Source organism: Mizuhopecten yessoensis, unplaced genomic scaffold (assembly GCF_002113885.1).
Source record: "Mizuhopecten yessoensis strain PY_sf001 unplaced genomic scaffold, ASM211388v2 scaffold6697, whole genome shotgun sequence".
NCBI lineage: Eukaryota > Metazoa > Mollusca > Bivalvia > Pectinida > Pectinidae > Mizuhopecten > Mizuhopecten yessoensis.
Window position 1 is genome coordinate 2,761 of NW_018406679.1, and position 22,729 is coordinate 25,489.

The following is a 22,729-nucleotide window of genomic DNA, read 5'->3' on the forward strand; positions in this document are numbered from 1 at the left end:
TATAATTTATCATATCACTCCCCTGTTATGCAATGAATACACCCATTTCATATTTCTGCATATTAACTCATTTTATATGATCGGAGACTAAGCCTACATCCAATTTCCATGGAAATGTGCATTCTGTGTTTGGAGAACACATGTCAGCATTAACATTTATCAACAATATCCCTCATCACTTCCCAAACTAGTGAACTGAAACGACGTAGGATCATCGATTCGGACAGTGATAGACAGACTCAGTGAATCTGTTGACACCTCAGAAATCCGCGTAAAGTGACGCTTTGGAATGTCGCGCGCAGTGACGTAGCGTGAACCGTGTGAACTTGTTGCTCTGTTTTTGTTTAATACATTCTCCACATTTCAGCTAAAGCTCTATATTTGTACAAAGCGCATTGAACAAATGGATTTAATATTAATATTTATCCATATTGTTTGAGTGATTTAAAAATAATGTTTGTGACTATTTGTTACAGCGCAGATAGTTCTGACCTACCTTTTGATAATAGAGAGCGGAGCTCCCTCACGGGCCCGAAGGGCCCGTGAGAGAGAAGCTCTCCCTATAGGTAACACGTATGTAAGAAAAATAAAGATTATTCACAATACCTATGGAACTGAAAAACTTGTCNGCTATTATACATGATAAACAATATCCATCCTAATATGTTTTATTTCAATGTCTTTGTAGAATATGCTGCACTTGATTTTTGCAATGGATTCAAGAGGTGCAAATTTAAATACTTATATAGAGTCTAATGAACCTTTCGCATTCTCACATTAATGTCATGTCATCATACGCCTAGGCGGAAAACTTCAAGATATCAAACATCTTGTCAGCCAAAAAGAAATCAAGAAAGGAAACTTAACTGTAATATACACTGTTTAGCTATACATGTAGGTCTGATTTAGTCATTCAGCACATCACTCAATGCTTGAAAGTTTACAGTACCGATATTCCGAAACATTTACAGTACAACCTGGCTCCGCCCTCACTAACGGCCGTGCCGTAAAACATATTAGTGCTTTGGTCATGTCATCAATAGTCAGCTGATGAAATGACGGACGATGGAATTGTTTGTTTGAAGGAATGAAAGGTCAGTATTTCGGTTATATGATAAAAAGGATATTGCATCCGTTTCCATGTCATATGAGATTTGTGAAATTTGTCACGATTTTTTTAATTTAGCGCGCCAGAGGCTCGCTAACTGAATAATTCTTAGACTCGTTTCATAAATGGAAACGAATGCAATATCCTTTTTATCATATAACTGTAAGATCCTATATTTATGTGATGGCTTTATGACACTGCATAACACGTCATTCATATGATAAAACATTATCCTTGACATCTACTGAAATCATAGGCAAGGATGATAACAGTTCAGGTTCATAGTTAATACAATCGTAACCTGGATAGAAACTGAAATCATAGGCAAGGATGATAACAGTTCAGGTTCATAGAAAAAACAATCGTAACCTGGTAGAAACTGAAATCATATGCAAGGATGATAACAGTTCAGGTTCATAGTTAATACAATCGTAACTTGGATAGAAACTGAAATCATAGGCAAGGATGATAACAGTTCAGGTTCATAGAAAAAACAATCGTAACCTGGTAGAAACTGAAATCATAGGCAAGAATGATAACAGTTCAGGTTCATAGTAAATACAATCGTAACCTGGTAGAAACTGAAATCATAGGCAAGGATGATAACAGTTCAGGTTCATAGTAAATACGTAAAAGTTATTGCATGGTTTTCGAGTAACAAGGGATTCATTACACCCGAGCGAAGCGAGGGTGTAATAAGTCCCGAGTGACGAAAAATCATGCAATAACTGGCTTACTGCATGCTTCCCAACTCGAACAAAACAGAAAAATTAAGTAAAAAATGTTCACCTGGACAATCTTATGACCTACCCTACACACACTGCAGATAATTTACATGTACCTGTGAGTGAATACTAATCAGAACCAGGTAGGTTTGTCTTAATTCTCAATAGCCCAGTCTGAGTGTATCCTTCATAATGAATACAAGTGCTTTTGGATGACTATCCAGATACAGTGTCAGGGAAGGTAAGGAGTATCTGTTCAACAATTAGAACAAAATACGGGACACAATGTTGAATTACTGACTACATTTTAATTTTAATTTTCAAGATGTGGCAAAGATACAGGATATTAAAACCATTTGCATGCATACAATGTAAAGGTTTATCAATCCCTAAGGAATTCCAGTTCTTACAATGAATGGTATATTTGAATGTATAAAGAAACAGCTCCTAAAGATTATAATTTTTTCCAGGAAATGCTTATAAGGAAATCAATAACGCCGCCAACTCAGTAATTTTTTTTGTTTGTTTTTCAATCATGAAATTACTATTTTTATTTTTTATTTTATTTTTTTGTCTTATTTTAAATGTGTCAACTAAGTTTATCCTTTCCACTGTATTGACTTCATCATTACTTACCTATTGATTATCTCCCCTTTTTTACAGCATTTGTGACCACAGTCCACTTGGCACAAACCCCTTTCATGGTCATGTAATCATGATTGGCCATAAAGGGGATTATGTGTGCAGTGGACTGTGGTAGCAAGTGATTTATTGCCCACAGTTTTCCATTGTGAGAGGTGGGAAGTATGCAGTAAAATCGTAACCTGGATAGAAACTGAAATCATAGGCAATGATGATAACACGTCAGGTTCATAGTAAATACAATCATATTCTTGATAGAAACTGAAATCAAAGGCAAGGATGACAATCACAAAATTCTTTCTCAAAAAGTTAAAACCTACTAGCAACTCTCCGGCTAAGTAACGTATTAGCCAACATGAAGCATTCATCTGATTTACAGAACCTAGTCTGGATGATCCGATCAATAAAGTTTAAAGAGGCAATTATTTATCATTCTTAATCTATGTTAGGTTTGATGCTGGTGCGGCAAATTAAGAAGTACATTTTAACACATGCGCTATTTGACCTATTTTAGATAGTCAGATGATATTTCAATTCCAATTTAATCTGGCTATACGGAAGCATAAATTCCACCTGTTTTGGGCCATATGCTACAACACAGTATATTGTATACATCATCGTACATGTATATATGAATATTATCAGCAGAAATGCATTTCATTTGAGAAAGAAAGCAAAAACTCTTGTGACGTAACACGTGGTTTACTTATGACGTCTTCGATTAACCTTGTTCAATGAGGGTCTTGTCGCTTCGCTTCGGATAACATGGAAAATACTCCTGCGTCAAACGCTAAAATGACTACGGTTAGTTATTGGCGGGCTTCATGCAATATGGATGTAACCATATTGCGTTCATACCAGTATGAACAATTTAAAAACGCCGTTTAACCCCTATATGATGTATAACCTTGTAACACGTAGGGGTCATCGTATCACAAACATCATTTTAACAGTGTACCTAGTAAACCATATATTACAGTAAGTATTCAGGCCTGAGAATATAAGATCATGTATTTCATACCTATAATAAAACAAACTAGTGTATAACCACAGTTGCCCAGATCTCTTCTAACCAAATCAACCAAGTGAGGCAAAAATGGGCTCCGAACATAAAAGCACCATTTTACGAATGGTTAAATGACGTCATTTCCCATCCTCGACGTTGTTTAACCATCATTGTTGCTCAGTTCACGATTCCGGAAAGTACATTTTAATAAGAGCGTAGCTCTCGGGCGCCGAAGGCGACGAGCGAAGCTCTTTAATGGTAACACATGCGTGCGTAAACAGAGTTGCTTCCCCTTTCTACACCGTGCCTTTATTTTTTTTCGTGTTTTATTACTTGTTTATTGAGATAAAAACTAATATATGTACATTCTGAATCAAATAGGCTATCACATAAAATCTGATACTAACAGACATGAAACTTCGCTCGGAGATTATCATACTATGACGTCACAAACACGCCACAATCCATCGGCCTTCATCGGTTATTTCCGGAAGGATGGAAAATATCCGGAAAATTCTGATGTCCGTTGCATTTATCTATTTGTTTTTTATATCAGTTTTTGTCACAGGCACAAAAAGTTAAAATGGGGATCTTTTCTGGAGGTCCTTTTTGTCATCCTTTTTACCTACCTAACAGCAGACTTGAATTATCTAACGTATCCTTATTTCCTTCTACTGTTAGACTGTGGAACCAGTTACCTACTAGTATACGACGTGGTGCCACGTTCTCATCATTTAAAACGCCATTCGAGACGTAAACTTGCCGCTTGTACCAAATCCATTTTTCTACGGTGATAGGAAAAATAATATTATGCATACAAAATTAAGAAACCGTTCTAGTACTTTGAAAAGTGACCTGTTTCGTGTTAACCTTATTGATAACCACCGTTGTATGTGTGGCTTCCCTATTGAAGACACACACCATTTCTTTTTTATCTGTGATAAATATAACGAACAAAGAATTAAGCTTTTTTAATTTAAATCTACTTTTATTTGGAGATACATCTCTTTTGGAACAGGAAAACATAACGATATTCATGCATACTCAGCAATACATTCGTGACTCTAACAGATTCTTAATTTTAGTTTGTAACTAACATCTCTATACATTTACTTAGACTAATTGTCAAATATGTAATATGCACTTTTCTATCGCACTTATCTCAATCATTCTTTTTGTGCCCTGACGGAAGCACGCAGAGGTTTCAATTCTTAATGTGGGAGGAAGCTGGAGTATCCGGAGAAAACCCGCGTAGTCGGGCAGGTGACCGGGATTGAATCTGGCCATCTTGGTGAAGACGATCGCGCTATCCACTGCGCCACCCGACGTAGTTACGCACAAGAACAAATATCTACTTTAGCTTTGATTGGAAGAAAATGAGGTAAGTGATGTGATTGTGAATACATTTTTACCAATCATCAATGACACAAAAACCTACATACGGTAAACCGGGGCAAGTTCGGCCACACCTGATATTTTTTGTACTTGAGCTAATATTTATATCTTTAAGGATCTTAACAGTTTAGTTGGCGGGGCATTGAACGAAAAAATGGCGAGAAAAACTCTAATGAAAAATTACTTAACAGGAGAAAATTACTTTTGAGAGATAAGAAAGAAAATCTTGATCTCGCTTCTAGTTATGCGAACTTTTTAAAAACGGAATTGCTACTTTTTTTACTGTCAAACGCGTAACACACTGACAGCTTCAAATCACTCACCACCATATTGCTGTACGATAAGAATTTATTGAAATATCAATTTGGGCCTGAACAGGTTCGGCCAATGATACCGTGGCAAGGTCGGCCCATGTAGTTAACATGATATACCGGTCTCCCCTATTCCGTCTTTTCGTGTTGCAGAGTTATCTGCTCTTGTGAGCAGGTATTGATTGTTACGTCATTAGTTTGTGTGAGAAAATTACGTCGTTTTCTCAAAATATGATGATGGTACTCTCGCAAACAAATGGCGTAACAATCAATACCTGCTATCAAGAGCTTGTGTTTTATTGTTATTCCTCGACTTGTTGACTTTAAATAAAGTTTATCTTATCGCATTCTGAAAGCAGTATCCTGAATCAGTAAATATCAGAGATCAACAAAAGCTACGCTCTTTTAAGGCTTTGCCTTTTCATATTATTATAAGGAAGCAGTGCTAGGAAATTATTTGCAGAAAATATAAACTGCATAAATGAACAATTGCAGGTGTGTCAAGTAAAATAGCAACATGTGTGTTTATCTGACGCCTCAAATAACATTCGTTTATTACGCGAATTACTGTATTTCAGTGGGGCTTTAACAGTTATCCATACACGCATCCCAAACATCGGTATAGCATTCACAACAGAGATGTGGGACGAACGGTTGAAGAGCAGATTTAAAAGTTTACGATATGTAAATGATAATATCCATTTTTTATTAACGCAAAATTCAATATAATCCGTGATAATAGTGAGTAACTTTTTTAACGGAAGTACAAAATTGTATTCTTAATCGATAGGCACTCGTACATGTCTTCACCGCTCATTTTACTCGCTTTATCGTCTTCTTTTGCTAAGAAATTTGTTTGTGATATTGTCAATATTGTCAAATTCCTATTGTTTTCCCCCTGAATAAGAAAAGAAATGCATTTTAATATTATTTTTGTAAAGTTTTGATAAATTTGATACTTACAAAACTCCACTGGGACATCTCAGCATACACGTATTTTAAACTGCTGGAGGGTTTCGCACCTGCTGACGACTGGAGATAACATTTTTTGCTATTCTTGTTGTAAACTATTGAGAGGCACTCTGAACGTAAAAAACACTCCAGTCCACAAATCTTGATTCCAGTTTTTGATAGAGAGAGGAACCGACCTTTATTCATATGTGTTGCTGGTTCTAACCGTCCATATGAACAATAGGAAAACTGTGGTATTTCGTCAGAGTAGCAATTACCGCAATATATCACAATGAACAATACCAATAATAGTATATGGTTTATCGTCATCAGCTTGACAGAGTTTACTATTTCCTTGCTTCTGACAAATTCTAATTCCATCGTTGTTATATTACAAGGAACACTTTAGTTTTAAGTAGATCCATGTCATATTGTTATAAACAACTGAAATTTGGGTAGGTTTTGTATTTTGTAATCGGAAATCGGAAAAAATCCAACAACTTTGTAACGTCTTTGCACATAGGTGAGTATACTCTGTAAACACTCAACGTGTAGATCAGTATTGACTAACATGCACGTTCTGTTATTGTGGCTCTAGCAACATTACAATTATCGTATTAATGTACTATCCAGAATAACGTCTGACCATGACTTCGACGTCGTCTATCTGATATTGTGCCCGGTGTCGTCATACCTAGATTCAGCCTTGCTGTGGCAGAGTGGCACAAAATCGATAAGCTCTGTTAATTAAAACAGCGCATCACACACTTTGCTTTATTTAAGCAGTAATGGGAATTCTTTGACTACTATCTGCATTCTACAGTAATCATTTATGAACTAGAAAACGTATCTCGAATATTATAATCTAGTATCTTCCAGTATCTACGGGTAATGGCTCCGATAGAACTGACGTGCCGATCTCCCTCGATTATAATCACTTACGTTACGAGGACACGATAGTCGTTAACCCCCCGAGTTCTAACGTTCTGTAAGTGGAACCTTGGGTCTGTTGAATTGGAAATAAATAAATATCGCACCAAGGAAACGAATGGCGTTACCTCTCGAGTACTTACGGGTAATGGGCCCAATAGTACTGACGTGTCGTAACCCCGAGTACTTACATTTTGTGGACTTGATATTACTTACGCGCCGTTTGCCGTCGGGTAGTGACGTGTCGTGGATCCAATAGTACTTATGCGTCGTTGACCCTGAGTACTCACGGATCATGGACCCAACAGTACTAAGTATTTGATACTCTCGAGAATTTATATTTTATGGACGTTATATTACTTACGCGCTGTTTGCCGTCGGGTACTGTCGAGTCGTAGATCCAATAGTGCTTACGCGCCATTTACCGTTGGGTACTGTCGCGTCGTGGATCCAATAGTACTTACGCGCCATTTACCGTCGGGTACTGTCGAGTCGTAGATCCAATAGTGCTTACGCGCCGTTTACCGTCGGGTACCGTCGGGTACTGTCGCGTCGTGGATCCAATAGTACTTACGCGCCATTTACCGTTGGGTACTGTCGCGTCGTGGATCCAATAGCACTTACGCGTCTTTGACCATCGCGTCAACAACTCTTGATTACTAACATATCATTCTCTTTTCAATACTTATACGATTCAAGTTTGTTATTTGTATACTCGGATGCTTATACATTAACTTTTTGATATTTATTCAGTTTTCATATACAGTTTAATAAAACAAATGGAGATGACGACAGTAGATATATGTTTTATAACGTACTAAGAACCCCGTGAGAAATGGATACACATACAACCTTAAGGTATACTATCATCGTTGCTAAATTTTTAATGAAATGTGTTTACTTTAGCAAAGCACTGTTTTCATACACTGATTCAACTATTATGGCAGTAAAACCGACTTGATCTGAGACTTCAACAAGGGTCTTAAAATGCATCGGATAAGCTTATACATTATAATAGGCCATCAAAATCGCGAGAAAGACTTTTTTAGAAAAAAAAGTCTTTAAATGCCCGGCTTTCTAAGTCTATTTACGCAAGTTTTTACACGTATTCTTCTTCACAAGAATACAATTTCTTAAGAGCTTATCTGGACCGGTGACAAAACAAATATATAGTGTGCGGTTATTCTACTAAAACATTTGAAAAACAAATATATGCTGCATGAACCGCTTCCATTTTCACAAAATCTTTGGAAACATATTGAATTATTAAAAAATAAGCAAGGTCTGTAACTGTAAACCGTTTTGACATAAAACATGTTGCACATCTCAGATTAGTGTGCTTATAGAACAAAGAAGACTAAAAGGGTCGTGATGGCCAAGTGGTTAAGGCGTCAGTGGGGCAGTTACCAGGTACTGTCCCATTGATAATATTGAAAAATATCGCTACAAATACAAAGTAAGGAAGAACTTAATTAAAAACTATTAATTAAAGTAAATATTCCAACAGCACCATATGACCTTTTTGTTAGACCTTTTCAATGGCAAAATTGAATTTCGAGGTCTAAACTATTTTTAGGGATTGCAGTCTTAAAACCTGCAGGTTGTTTACATAATAGTAGAAGGAGTGTTTAGTGTAATTTATGGTTTATTTTACATTTACTTTTTCATTTATGAAAAGGAAGAAAGAATTGATCACGAGGAGTAAAGAATGTTGTTGAATAAATTTGTAATGTTTGTAAGGTTAGTACGTTTTATCAATAAAAGCAGGAATTTGTTTTTGGTTATGAGTGTTCATGACAGGGTTGTATCAGTGAAATGTCCACTCGAACTGCAACACACGGTTTTGGTTTGTTGGTGCTTTACGTCCTATTACATGTAACAGCTATGGCCATGTAAGGGCGTGCCAGGCGACTGCCCCTCGTAGGTCTCGAACCCGCGACCCAGTGTTGGAGGGCTAGTGGTAGCACAATGTCAGACGCCTTAACTTAGCCACCGTGGCAAACGGAATGTGACGACATTGTTTAAGTGCCAGGTAATAGACAGTGATAGACAATGCATGTTATTATATAGCAACCATAAAATGGCCTAGTCGTGTTTGTCACGGTGATGAAATGTCCGTTTCTGTTTAAATATTGCATACAAATGTTAATTAAGACAGTCCGCGTGCACGAGCGCTCATCTATTCACAAACCTATTTGTCAGATATAACTTTGACAGGTAGTCAATTATATAAAATTACATTAGCAGCAATAAAATACAAAGCTAATATTAATTCCACTTCTACTCGGGCTTGTTCAATATTGAAAAAGCGCTGCCTTTTTACCGTCACCAAGTGGAGGCGTATAGTTTTAAGCTCTTCAAAAAATAAGGAAGGGAGCACAACACACAGGACATCTAGTACACGGAGGACCATAGCGAACTTGAAAACAGATGTCACGTCGTCTGATTGAGGTGAGTGTTTTCCCATGATAATGTCCATTTATACGACTAACTCCAGTGTTGAGCTCTGATAGCAATGAGTCGCTCTATGGTGTTCTGAATATCATGTGACGTTTGTTCTGACAAATTTAATCCCTTGGTTGCATGAATTTATGTTCCAAAGGCAAAGTGTTTAAATATTTTATGGGTTTTCAACAAAACGCGAATTATAAAGTCATCCACACAGAAATCATTAAATCATCGGTTGATGGCATTTCAGACAGTTGTTTTCATTTCAGACAGTGGTTTCCATTTCAGACAGTTGTTGTCAGTTGTTTTCATTTCAGGCGGTTATTGCCATTTCAGAGAGTTTTTGCCATTTCAGACAGTTGTTGCCTTTTCAGACAGTTGTTGTCAATTGTTGCCATTTCAGACAGTTGTTGTCAATTGTTGCCATTTCAGACAGTTGTTGTCATTTCAGACAGTTGTTGTCATTTCATACATTTGTTGCCTTTTCAGACAGCTGTTGTCAATTGTTGCCATTTCAGACATTTGCTGCCTTTTCAGACAGTTGTTGCTATTTCAGGCAGTTGTTGTCAGTTGTTGCCATTTAAGACAGTTGTTGTCAGTTGTTGCCATTTCAGACGGTTGTTGTCAACTGTTGCAATTTCAGACAGTTGTTGTCAATTGTTGCAATTTCAGACAGTTGTTGTCAATTGTTGTCATTTAAGACAGTTGTTGTCAGATGTTATCATTTCAGACAGTTGTTGCCATTTCAGACAGTTTTTGTCAGTTGTTGCCAATTCAGACAGTTGTTGTCAATTGTTGCCATTTCAGACAGTTGTCAATTGTTGCCATTTCAGACAGTTGTTGTCAATTGTTGCCATTTCAGACAGTTGTTGTCAATTGTTGTCATTTCAGACAGTTGTTGTCAATTGTTGCCATTTCAGACGGTTGTTGTCAACTGTTGCAATTTCAGACAGTTGTTGTCAATTGTTGCAATTTCAGACAGTTGTTGTGAATTGTTGTCATTTCAGACAGTTGTTGTCAGATGTTATCATTTCAGACAGTTGTTGCCATTTCAGACAGTTGTTGTCAGTTGTTGCCAATTCAGACAGTTGTTGTCAATTGTTGCCATTTCAGACAGTTGTCAATTGTTGCCATTTCAGACAGTTGTTGTTAGTTGAAGCCATTTCAGACAGATGTTGTCAATTGTTGCCATTTCAAACAGTTATTGTCAATTGTTGTCATTTGAGACAGTTATTGCCATTTAAGACAGTTGTTGTCAATTGTTGACATTTCAGACAGTTGTTGTCAATTGTTGCCATTTCAGACAGTTGTTGTCAATTCAGACAGTTGTTGTCAGTTGTTGCCTTTTCAGACAGATGTTGTCAGTTTTTGCCATTTCAGACAGTTGTTGTCAATTGTTGCCATTTCAGACAGTGATTGTCCATTGTTGCAATTTCAGACAGTTGTTGTCCATTGTTGTCATTTCAGACAGTTGTTGTCAATTGTTGCCATTTCAGACAGTTGTTGTCAATTGTTGCCATTTCAAACAGTTATTGTCAATTGTTGTCATTTCAGACAGTTATTGCCATTTAAGACAGTTGTTGTCAATTGTTGACATTTCAGACAGTTGTTGTCTTTGATGACTGTTATTTCCCCTTTCAGACAGTGGTTTTCATTTCGGACAGTTGTTGCCAGGTTAGACAGTTGTTGCCATTTCAGCCAGTTGTTGTCATTTCAGACAGTTGTTGTCATTTAAGACAGTTATTTCCCTTTTCAGACAGTGGTTTTCTTTTCAGACAGTTGTTGCCATTTCAGACAGTTGTTGTCATTTCAGACAGTTGTTGCCATTTCGGAGAGTGGTTGTCTCACTCCTGAACCGTCTCTCTATCATTTCTAAACCTGCACAACTTTGACTTTACCAATGTATCAAATCATACATTTAGCCGTATAGGATAAAAATAACCAATGTCACCTGCCTTTATGTTCTCGATAGTCCTCACGTTCTCGACTAGCGGTTTCGCGGTGAAATGTATGAGACTATTTTGTTTGGGATATGTGGTAATGACGTTGTGGCAATTTGTGCGACACAATAATGAAGTCTCTGATCGACAAGTCCCGCGCATCGGATAAAAACAAAGTATGCACTATGAATAAAATAGTGCTTATACAAGCATGTTAAGCGTTATAATAGTCAATACTTGATATTTGCATTAAACACCACAATTCTTGCATTCTATAATTGCAGCTTCGACAACATATTGGAAGGGTTAGACTTATACATGTATTCCGATCCAAACCCGATTCCGATCGATGCTTAATGTTGAATTATTGATGGGACATACAACAGTATCGGTACCTGAAATCCATAACTAATTGTTATTTTCTAAATTTGACAAATGCTTCAAGTCAACCAACGTTCGTCATTTCTATGTACTTAAAACAAAAAATCATTTGATAAACTCTGTTCCCACAGTGGACCATGAAATTAAGATTTTTGTCTTGAATAGCAGGGCTGTAAATCTGCTAATTTTCCGGAAAATGATTATTACATGCGGGTATATTTAACCTTTCGCTGTAAATCACCAGCGGATGAAACTCCGTCATGAACTATTAATGCAGTCAAATCAGTGTCAATTCTTCCCCCGCTTTGAATAATATAATATATCGTAAGTAGCAAACGTTTAGATGACGTAAGGTATGTTTAGATAACGTTCGCAATGAAGTAACAAAAATTATATTACTGCAAGTATTATACAATTATGATGTGGTCATAGTATAGTCGACGAGAAATTCCATAATATTTCATAAATCCTATTGGTTCTTCAGCTGTCACCTTGGCCGACTGGCCCCGCGTCGGAATCGCCAGGACGAACCGCGTCGGAATCACCAGGACGAACCGCGTCGGAGTCACCAGGACGAACCGCGTCGGAATCACCAGGACGAACCGCGTCGGAATCACCAGGACGAACCGCGTCGGAATCACCAGGACGAACCGCGTCGGAATCACCAGGACGAACCGAGTAAAGTGATCGGTTATGATGAGAACGTTTTGGTACCCTCCCATCGATACATCCAAGTACAAGAAATCCTTACGTTCTAATTTCGTTGGTTGAGTGGTAAATATGCTTACCTTGGGTACTGTAGAATTTTTTCCAACATCCTCTACAGATTTCTCCGACACCGTTTCAACCAGTAAAAGGGATGAGATTTGGTATGTATTTTTGATTATTTTGTATTTTATACGTTTTGTTAATAATATCCTTTATCGTTGAACTGTATTTTACCCCGCGCGTTGTAAGTTGACAGTGGGTGTTTTGTAAGAGTAACATGATGTGATGTTAACTTGTCTGTTTGGTTTCATGTCATGTCTATTTTTAGTCATCCTCGATATCCAGGAGTAACGTTCCCTTTCGCTCTCTGCACCCCTGAAATGTGTCATAGAAAAATGTATGAAACCAACCCGTCAATACACACTCTACAGTCATGCACAATTCAACGACGTCGTCGATCCAATCCGTGATATATACTAACGTAAGCCAAAAAACTCAACATCCAAAAACGTAAGCTAAACGTAAACCGTAAAAATTGAAGACGCTTTCAAAACCAACAGAAAGATGAAATATGGAAGAAAACATGTTATCTATTGTATATATAATTGTTATTGTAGAGTTGATAAACATAACAACTTACTTTTAAACGTATTTCATCACCATTCTATTTCATTTTGAAGCCATAGCTATAGCAATAGCTAGATATTGTTATCTTCAGACGGCAGTGAATAAACATTATTCTCTCTCAACGCGAGCAGTCTACTGCTCCCACAGTCCAACACTGACACGCAATCCAGACAACCACTCCAGACAACCCTCGTGACGTCACAGGTAAATCACGTCATTATGACGTCAACAGAGGTCATTCAGTACAACACACAAACACACATACAACCACACACACATCCACTCCACCACCATCCACCCCATCCCCACCCCCATCCACCCCATCCCCAACCCCCATAGACGTTTTCTTAGTTACCCGTCCGCCATCTTGGATCTTGGTTAAACGCGTCAGGTCAGAAGTCAGGTAGTAAAACGTTGTGTACGATTAAATGGGCAACGCACGGAACTGATGCATTTAAACAATAAGTCTTTCCGCTTAGAAGATATCACATCTAGTTTTGAAAATTCTATTACTTGCCTATGTTATCAATATACGTTCTCATTAATATCTTATACGATTTCACTGTGTATTCAAGTAGTTGATCTCAAATGAAGTAGGCCTGTCATATCAATTTCCATACCAGTATACGTAGGTTTCAGCTGTCTGTAGCTATCTCGTCTCGTTTAGTTTGATACACTCTATCAAAAAATGAACGATGACATTGCTTCCTTGCTGTCCACACAATTTACATGTAACTATATCATTTACATACAGAAATGATACCTTTATCATTTCAGCTAATTTCCAGATATAAGACGGGATAGTTTACGCCTAGATCCTATTGTGGATGTCACGTCAACTTCGTTTGGATGTCCGAGTAGATACAGAGTTCATTCCGTTCACTTAGTTCAGTCCTCCATTTCTTATCTTGGTGGAAGTAGATAACATTTGTTACGAAATATTTCCAGCTTGCTTTCCCAATAATGTCTCCATAATAACAGAAATCATTAAAGAGGCTGTAAAAGTTGTAATTTTCATGAACTTTTACAATATCTGGAATGAATCATGAAACGACGTTTTATTTGACCATGAAGTCACACATACGGGCATTTAGGCTCTTTATACACATATATGTTGCATCTCCTCTGTTCATACGATTCCAAAGTAGCAATTTAAACGTGTCCACATATGCCAGCACAGTAGACCTAATGAAGAAATTGTAAAACAAGACGGTGAGACATATTCGAATCCTTGACATCTTCTTGCTACTTTTCTTTGGAGTATTTCAATATCTTTCCATGTTGCTGACAGACGAATATTGTTCCAAAGTTCGCATCCGTACGTCAGTGACGGAAGTAAGATATTCTTCCAAATGACAGTTAGCGCTGTAGACATTCCATTGTTGTGGAATCCTAATCCTATCATCGAATTGAAAGACGTTTAAACTTTTCCATCTGTACTAAAACGCATTCATCACTTGCCAACGATGACGTCATAAGCAGACCAGCATAGACAACGTTGTCCTTGTACTGTATTAGACTAAGTCCAAGATAGAAGGACGGTTTAATACCGATTTGTTGCCGTTTGCTATGTTTTCCAAAAGTAACAATTGCACTTTTTGCACTATTATATTTCATTCGCCATTTTTGTGAGTATCTATGTACTATATCCAGTTCACATTGAAGATGAAAAGCACACGCTGCAGAAACGAAAGTATCATTAATATTGGCAAGGAACAGACCCGGTATGTGGATATCACCTTTGCGAATTCCATTCATGGCAAGGTCAAGTTATATAGCAAGGTCATTAATCATTACTAAAAATAGCCAGGGAGATAGTACTCGGCCTTGACCGAGACCTTACATGGCGTCATACGGTTCTGATAATTGTTCTTTGAAAAGCACACGCGAGGTTACTGTACTAAATGAGTCGCGGAGTAACCGCCATATCTTGCCACGAAAACCTAATTGTGACAGCTTGTAAAATAATCCATCAATCCAAACCAAGTTCAATGCCTTTTGATTGTCTAGGAATGCAGCAAATACCTTAGATCCACGATCCATATAATGATGTATACTCTCCTTCATAATAAAACCCGCCGTAATGCTACCACAACCAGATCGACAGCCTTGCTGAAGTGGTGTAGGAAACCCGATGTCTTCTGACTTTCGCAAAATCCTATTATATAGTATTTTTCGAATATTTTGTAATACCGATGGCAGTGTAATGTCACGATAGCTATTAACATCCATTTTATTTTTCTTGCCACCTTTATACAACGTTATCAAAATTCCTTTTTTTTGAAGTGTATTGGATATCATAGCAATGACATTAAATAATTTGGTTAAAAAATTAACAAGTTCTTCGCCTGCATATTTGCAATGCTCGATTACAATACTGTCATGGCCATGAGATTTACCTGATTTCATATCCTATATTAACTTCAGTATGTGTGATGTTTTTGTCTAAGATGACACACGCAGTATCATCCGGTGTTTCAACTATTCTCACCAGTTCGTTCTCTATGTGAGCTTTAAACTCATTGTCAAACTCGTTACTATCATTCGGTCTCGCCAGTCCCGCGTAATGATTATACCATAAGCGGTGGAATCTTTCCGGATCCCTTATGATTTTACCATCGACTTTTAGCTGATGGCAGGTTTCTTTGTTAGAACGACCTTTCCAACCGAATCTGTAAAATGTTCCTATATCTACACCTGTATTCACCTGCAGACCACGGAACTGGGCCTGTGCGTATGCTTCAAGCGCTCTTCGCTGCTCACGTCGGAAGTTTCATGTTGACAATTTATAGTTCTTGTTAGATGTCGCACGATTATCCCGTGGTTTTCCATTCATTAACCACTCACTTCGCTGTTTTCTCATTGTAGAGTGCAGTGCATGTAGGTTGCCAAAATTCCAATATGGCTTTGGGTGACTTTTAAAAGACTTGTGCGGTAAATTTGTCATCACTGCTCCAATAAGAATTTCGGTGCAAGCTTTTAAGCATCTGTTTCGCTCGTCTAAGCTACAATTTTTAAAGTGGATTTTCACTTTCTTGAGTCTGTTTTCTACGTCCGCTTTATAGGTGTTTAGCTGTTTGTCGTTAGCTTACTTCCAATTAGTGGTGGTCAAGAAAAGGACTTTGGCGTTCGCAAGAAATGACAGGAGGAATATGGTACTCAAATATCACAGGAAAGTGGTCGGTCATATTATTTAACTCATCGTCCGTAACAGAACATTTTTTCACCAGGTCAACTTTGTGATGCGGAACCAAAACATGGTCAATGAGCGATTAAAAAAAAAACGTAAAATCTGGTCCAGCGGCCCAAGTTTGACTGTTATTTGAACTTAGCTGCCTCTCCGATATAAACTTTCCCAGCATATTACCTCTTATGTTAGCACGCAAAGAGTTTTTGCTGCCATAATCACGAGATAATGTCCTATCCATGTCTGCTAGAACGAAGACCGTTCCCTCCACTGCATACTTATCATATAGTGACTCTAGTATTTCCATTGTATTCCGATACTTGTCAATACTAAGATATGTGGACGGCATGAACACTCCTATTATATAGACGTCTGGTTGATCCACTAGACGAACACGTATCGCGAATATTTAATCATTTCCTTCTTCAACGAGTGGAATTATATCGAGATCTCGTCTCCAAATAAAGGCTGTTCCTCCATATCCCCTCATACAAGCCTTGTTCGCTTTATCCGTAGGGATCCGTCTGTACAATCGAGCATATGAGATAAAATGATTTATCCACACTATTAAGGTATGCTGCATTTTCTGACTACGAACTAATTTTTGTAGCACGTGTGTATGAAAATATGTACTAATGACATGTTTAAATTATGTAAAATCTCTGAAAAATAAAAAATAAATACAAAAGAATGTCTTTAAAAATCTGGATCTAATAGACAATTTGTCTTGGATGAGAAAATTCCTTTCTCAGGACAGCCATTGGTAAATTTATCTTTCATCCACATCTTGATTTATGATTAATATCATTTGTGTGAAATACAAATGAAATAATGAAGTGATACCACTTGAAAGCTGCCACTGTTCTATGAAAATTGTTAATGGCATCTACCTTGAATGTGAAAAGCAGTGTATTTAATTTGTGCATATATGCACTGCTAAAACAAATGAAATGTATAATCAGAATAATGTGTAATGTATCATATCACTTCTGGTCCAGGACAATGCACTTTATAAAGCATTTCCACCTATGCAGTTAATTAACCCATATTTCTTCTAAATTTCATACATTTAATGTTATATTTACCATTATATGTTTCTGGGGCTAGTTATATCACCATTGAAATAAGATCAAATACTGAAAAAGCATTGTGTGTTTTTAAATAATCTAAAAATATTTTCCTACATATGTGTTGACTTGTTTTTATTTTGAGGTACGACAAGTTATTCAGATAAATTTATTTAACAATTTCACTTTGTTCTTTGTCATACAAAATAATTACAGTGAAATATTATTTCTGAGAATAATTCGCCATATCTGGTGTAGGGACTGATCCACCACTCTAATTAAATCTGAAAGGTTACCTTGAGAAATCAGCATCTCTGAATGCTATAGCCGAACTGGTTTTTTTTAAAGGGACTGAAATTCGATTGTGAGCTTAAGATTTTTAATTCACAAAAATATTTTAGAAATTCATCAATCTGATTAAAATCATATCCTACATTCTCTACGTAAAATCATATATATATAATTTCGCACACTTTTCAAAATGTGCACATCATCATGACATTATATCATTGATGCATCATTAGATTATCATCATAATGACATCTAGTTTCTTCTGGCTCCAACTCCAGACTTGGGACATTCTGACAGATAAATGTCTGGTAATAGAGTCAGAGGAAAACTCGGGCTAAATTACATCAAATCAATTTAAGATTTGATAAATCTATGATTAAAGCCCATGTGTAATTCTGTGATCTGTAACATTTTACATTCACACTGATCATCACTTTAAGTGGTCAGGTTAAATGCAGGAAACACAAAGCCAATTAAAGTTATAACTGCACAAGAAGTGCATTGCACTGTAAACGTTTTTGTGACACAATGTGTGTATAATGCATATATAAGTCCTAGGACATGACAATGTAGGGGACACATGGATTCGTCAAGCTGTACAGGAGCAGTAGCCTGTAGTGAGTCATCTTTCTGCATATAATGGCTTCAATATAAAAAGTAACAATTCCAAATGGTAGTATGCGAGTAAGTGACTGAGTATATGTCCGTTCATTATAGTAAATAAATCATTTTTCCTTTATTGTCCTACTATCTACCACCCATAACTTAAATATATCAATTAAATTAAAGTAATTGGATACTGGTTATCTATAGGAAAATATCTGTATAGGCTTAGCCTGTAGTGTTATCCCTTTGTTAATACATGAACTGTTATATTTCTTCTATAACACTTGTAATTATCTTTGTTTGTATTGACAATAAAATATTTTGAAATAAAATAAAGGACTCAACACTTTGCAAGTAGATATGGGTCATCCGTGGTAGCACGGACGTATACTGAATAGGGTATCAACTGTATCAAATTTCACTTTCCTCTTAACACCTCAAATGCTCGTTTTGTCATCCGCAATAGAACTGCTCTTGGACTTTGTATGTTGTAGTCGTTCAACAACGCTGCATGTATCGATAATTAACACAGCTGTGGTGCCATCCATTGCTATTTGCGTACTACATGTATATCCAACAGAATTCATAGGCATCAACTATAGCCGTCCAATAAGTTATATAATTACCTGTAGCTGTCCAATATTATTAAGTACACAAAAGAATCCACTTATTGGACAGCTACTTGTAAAATATTGGACAGATAAAGGTAAGCTTTTGAATGAACACATAATGATACTATACAATGGAAAACATAGTAATAGAATAAATGTGAAAATAAATATGTATTAAATGTAACACAGAATTTAAATATCAACATTCTTTAAGTATATCCGGTATTTATATTCCCATGGTCAGATTTCCCATGCACTATATTTTTTCCTTGAAAGAAGGTTTGAATCACGGAACACTCTTTTTACATGAAACATCCATATAGATGCATACATATCCAAACACCTTACTGAAAGACACATCTCCAGCATTTATTGTTATTTCCTTTGAATTTGTAATTTTGCCAATAACACTTTGGAGATGAGGGCAGTTGAAATCTTACGTTTTTTGCCACAATTCATGTGCAAAAAAAAATCTTTCTTATCATCCCTTGATATATTCGTGTATGATTCCAGATATATAGCTGTAATATATCTTTGATGAAAATATTTTGGAGGTGGTGTTGAAATCTTGAATTTTCTCAATTTAATTGTGTGGGGTTTTTTTTTCATTTCATTCTCTCACAGATATAATCCCAGAAATATACTGTGATCACTTTCTTCAATGAATCAATTACATTGTTTGAATTTAATCCATTTCAATACTTAATGCTGATGCACAAAATGTACTGCACAGGGAACGTACCTTCACTGTTGGACAACATTATTCAAATGAGACTAAATTCTACTCGGGCATATTTCACATACCTGTAATGTATGAACTTGTACAAAAGCATGTAAAGTATGCTAAAGAACGCCACTATCCTTTATTGTATCAATAGCGGTCGTGGTTGATTACACATACTGAACAGATATTAAAACTGTACAATATTAACACAAAGAGGGTGTGTTTAAGTAAGATATAAACCTCAAACTGTCTATTATGTAAAATATTGGACAGTCTTCGGCGCTACCTCAGAAGGAAGGATACAAGGAAAGAAAAAGAAGCTGATAAGAACACAGAAATTAGAAAGAAGAAAAGAAAAGATAAAGACAGATATCAGAACAAAATTGTCAGATTAGGAAGTCAAAACAGAGCTAGATACTAATAAGAGTTAAGTAACAGAATTGTTACTGAATAATTAAGATATCAGCCTAAATCATGTCAGGTTTTGGGATAAAATCAATTAATTGCATCCATTTCTTCCATTCATCTAGAAAAAAAATTGTAGACAAGGATCACTTTTACCATATGAAATACATTTTTGAACCATATAGTTTCTTTTATTATATTAGCTAGAGCCATAATTATGTTAACGTTGATGTGTGATCAGAGGGCCTATCTGTGTAACACAGAGAGTACCATGTATAGTTCTGGTTCTGTAGATATATAATTCGATCAAAAGAAGAACTTCATTATCAATGCGATTGTAAATGCCTGTGTTATTTACCAAACCAAATAACAATGTAGCTTTATTGATAGGTTATACAATTGTTTGTGCATTTAACAACCTTTTCAAAACTTGCGAGAATTTTTTAAAGATATATCCCGGTTGAAATATTAACATAACCTGGTTGATGACAAAAAGGATCCCCAGAAAGTATCCGCATTTTCACTAAATGTGCATGTGGAAAAAAAATAGAAATAGAAAAAAAGTCCTGAATTACTGTCAAAAAGATAATACAGCGGACATCAGTTATTTTTCATAAGCGATAAAGGCCGATGCATGAATGACCTCTGTTGACGTCATAATGACGTACTCTACCTGTGATGGTATTGTGACGTCATAGTATGATAATCTCTGAACGAAGTTTCATGCATGCTAGTATCACATTTTATGTGATGGTCTATTTTCACTCAGAATGTATATCAGTTTTAATCAAAATCTGAAAATGTAGAAATACAACAACAAATCTGTATCCGTTTATTTTCTGATTCTTTTACTTCCCCTAGCAAAAGATTGTTTACATTATATGTAGATGTTCAAGTATGTGCTGAAACATAATTTTCTTTGCTTTAAGGAAACACTTTCGGTTTTCCCACTGGACGGCTACTTCTGGAAGAAAAGAAGCAACTCTGTTAACGCACGCATGTGTTACCTTTTTGTATCCTACATGTTCTAAATCGCTCTTGTTGGCAAGAAAGAAAGCGCCCATGGAGTCTCAGTGTGGAAGAAGTGCCCGGAAAAAAACCTGTGGTTATAACTTCATACCTTTTCATGTCATGAATCGAACCCAAGCCGCCTTGGTGAAAGATGAAGATGCTATCCACTGCAGCACCCGACCACTCAATATTGCATCGTCATAAGTTTCATCTGGGACTATTTTAATTTCATGCGTGAATGATCTTATTTTGAAATTAACTAACACTTGCAATTGCATAGCTAGTAGAGTAACAACAAGTTGAAATATATAACTACCTATGGCACTAATAAGAAATATTTGTATTAAGTCATTGTCCCTACGTGTGTTCCATATAAACCACAGCTTGTGAAGTTGTAATGTATTTTACAAAACAGCGGGGTTTTTTCGGCGTTTAAGAATTCATAAACAAAATATTAAGAACAATACATATAAAGTCCACCTATGTACCGTGCAAAGGGATATATTGACATTTGCATGGCATTGTCACTATATAGCCTCTTTGAAAGCTATGTCGTTGATGGGACTTTAATTTCCATGCATCACGAGACACAATTCTTAGCGTATTAATACAACACTGACCGGAACTACAATATCCAATATAAATAAACATGACGGGTGCTGAAATATCGCTGGGCATTGTGAGATTTGACAATGTCATTGTAAATTTATGTGCAAAATAAAAAAAATAAAAACACTTTTATTACAACGAAAACAAGACCAAGGTCTGCAATATCGTACAAAATGCACATCGGTTGAAATCACCAATGCCGGCAATATGGAAACAATTTCAACGCTCGTGCAATTTATCAGAAATATTGTCTGTTACACTGCACTGATCAACAGGGGTTCGTTACAAATGTCTGAAATACACATATTGTATAGACCTACTGACACATATGTTACAGACCTACTGATATGAGTCACAGCACACATAAACATTTCAGACATTTGTAACGAACCTGTGCTCCGTCGCAAGAACACTCACTTCAAACGCTATCAGTTTCACGCATCTCACATCCACGAACGGTTCCTCGGTTTCTGACGACATGTCAAATAACGAGTATGTTATAGAATCTACCGACTGTTGTCAGGTTCCCATACAATCAACAAATAGTTCACGCCTGGATTCTTCACAAAATGAGCAAAGAGAAAAGTTCGAATTAACTTCCAAAAAGAACTCCCTCGTGGAGGGCAAGGTCGGATTTACGGTGTTCACTGTATTTGTCCATGAGCGAAATTTGTTCCGGGGAAAAATCGAAACAATTTCAAATCTAACTTTCAGCTGAGAGTTCTATTGATAAACTTAAATCACCCTATAGACATATCATACGCAATTGTATTGATACTTAATTGTGGAATAAAATTGAAGTGTTTGTTAAAATTTCAAAGTACTACTTTGTTTGCCAATCAGCACGCGGCAATACGCTGTTCAAACTATTGAACAAAATTGTGTGGACTGTCGATAAGGCTGGCATTTTTAATTTTAGATATAAATCATAAGTTAAAAAAGGCATTAGGGGCAGAGAAAACGTAAATATAAGTATTGAACTGTTTTTGTATGGTATTTATGATCTATTTGAATGACACAGCTTTGCAAGCAAACAACATAATGCG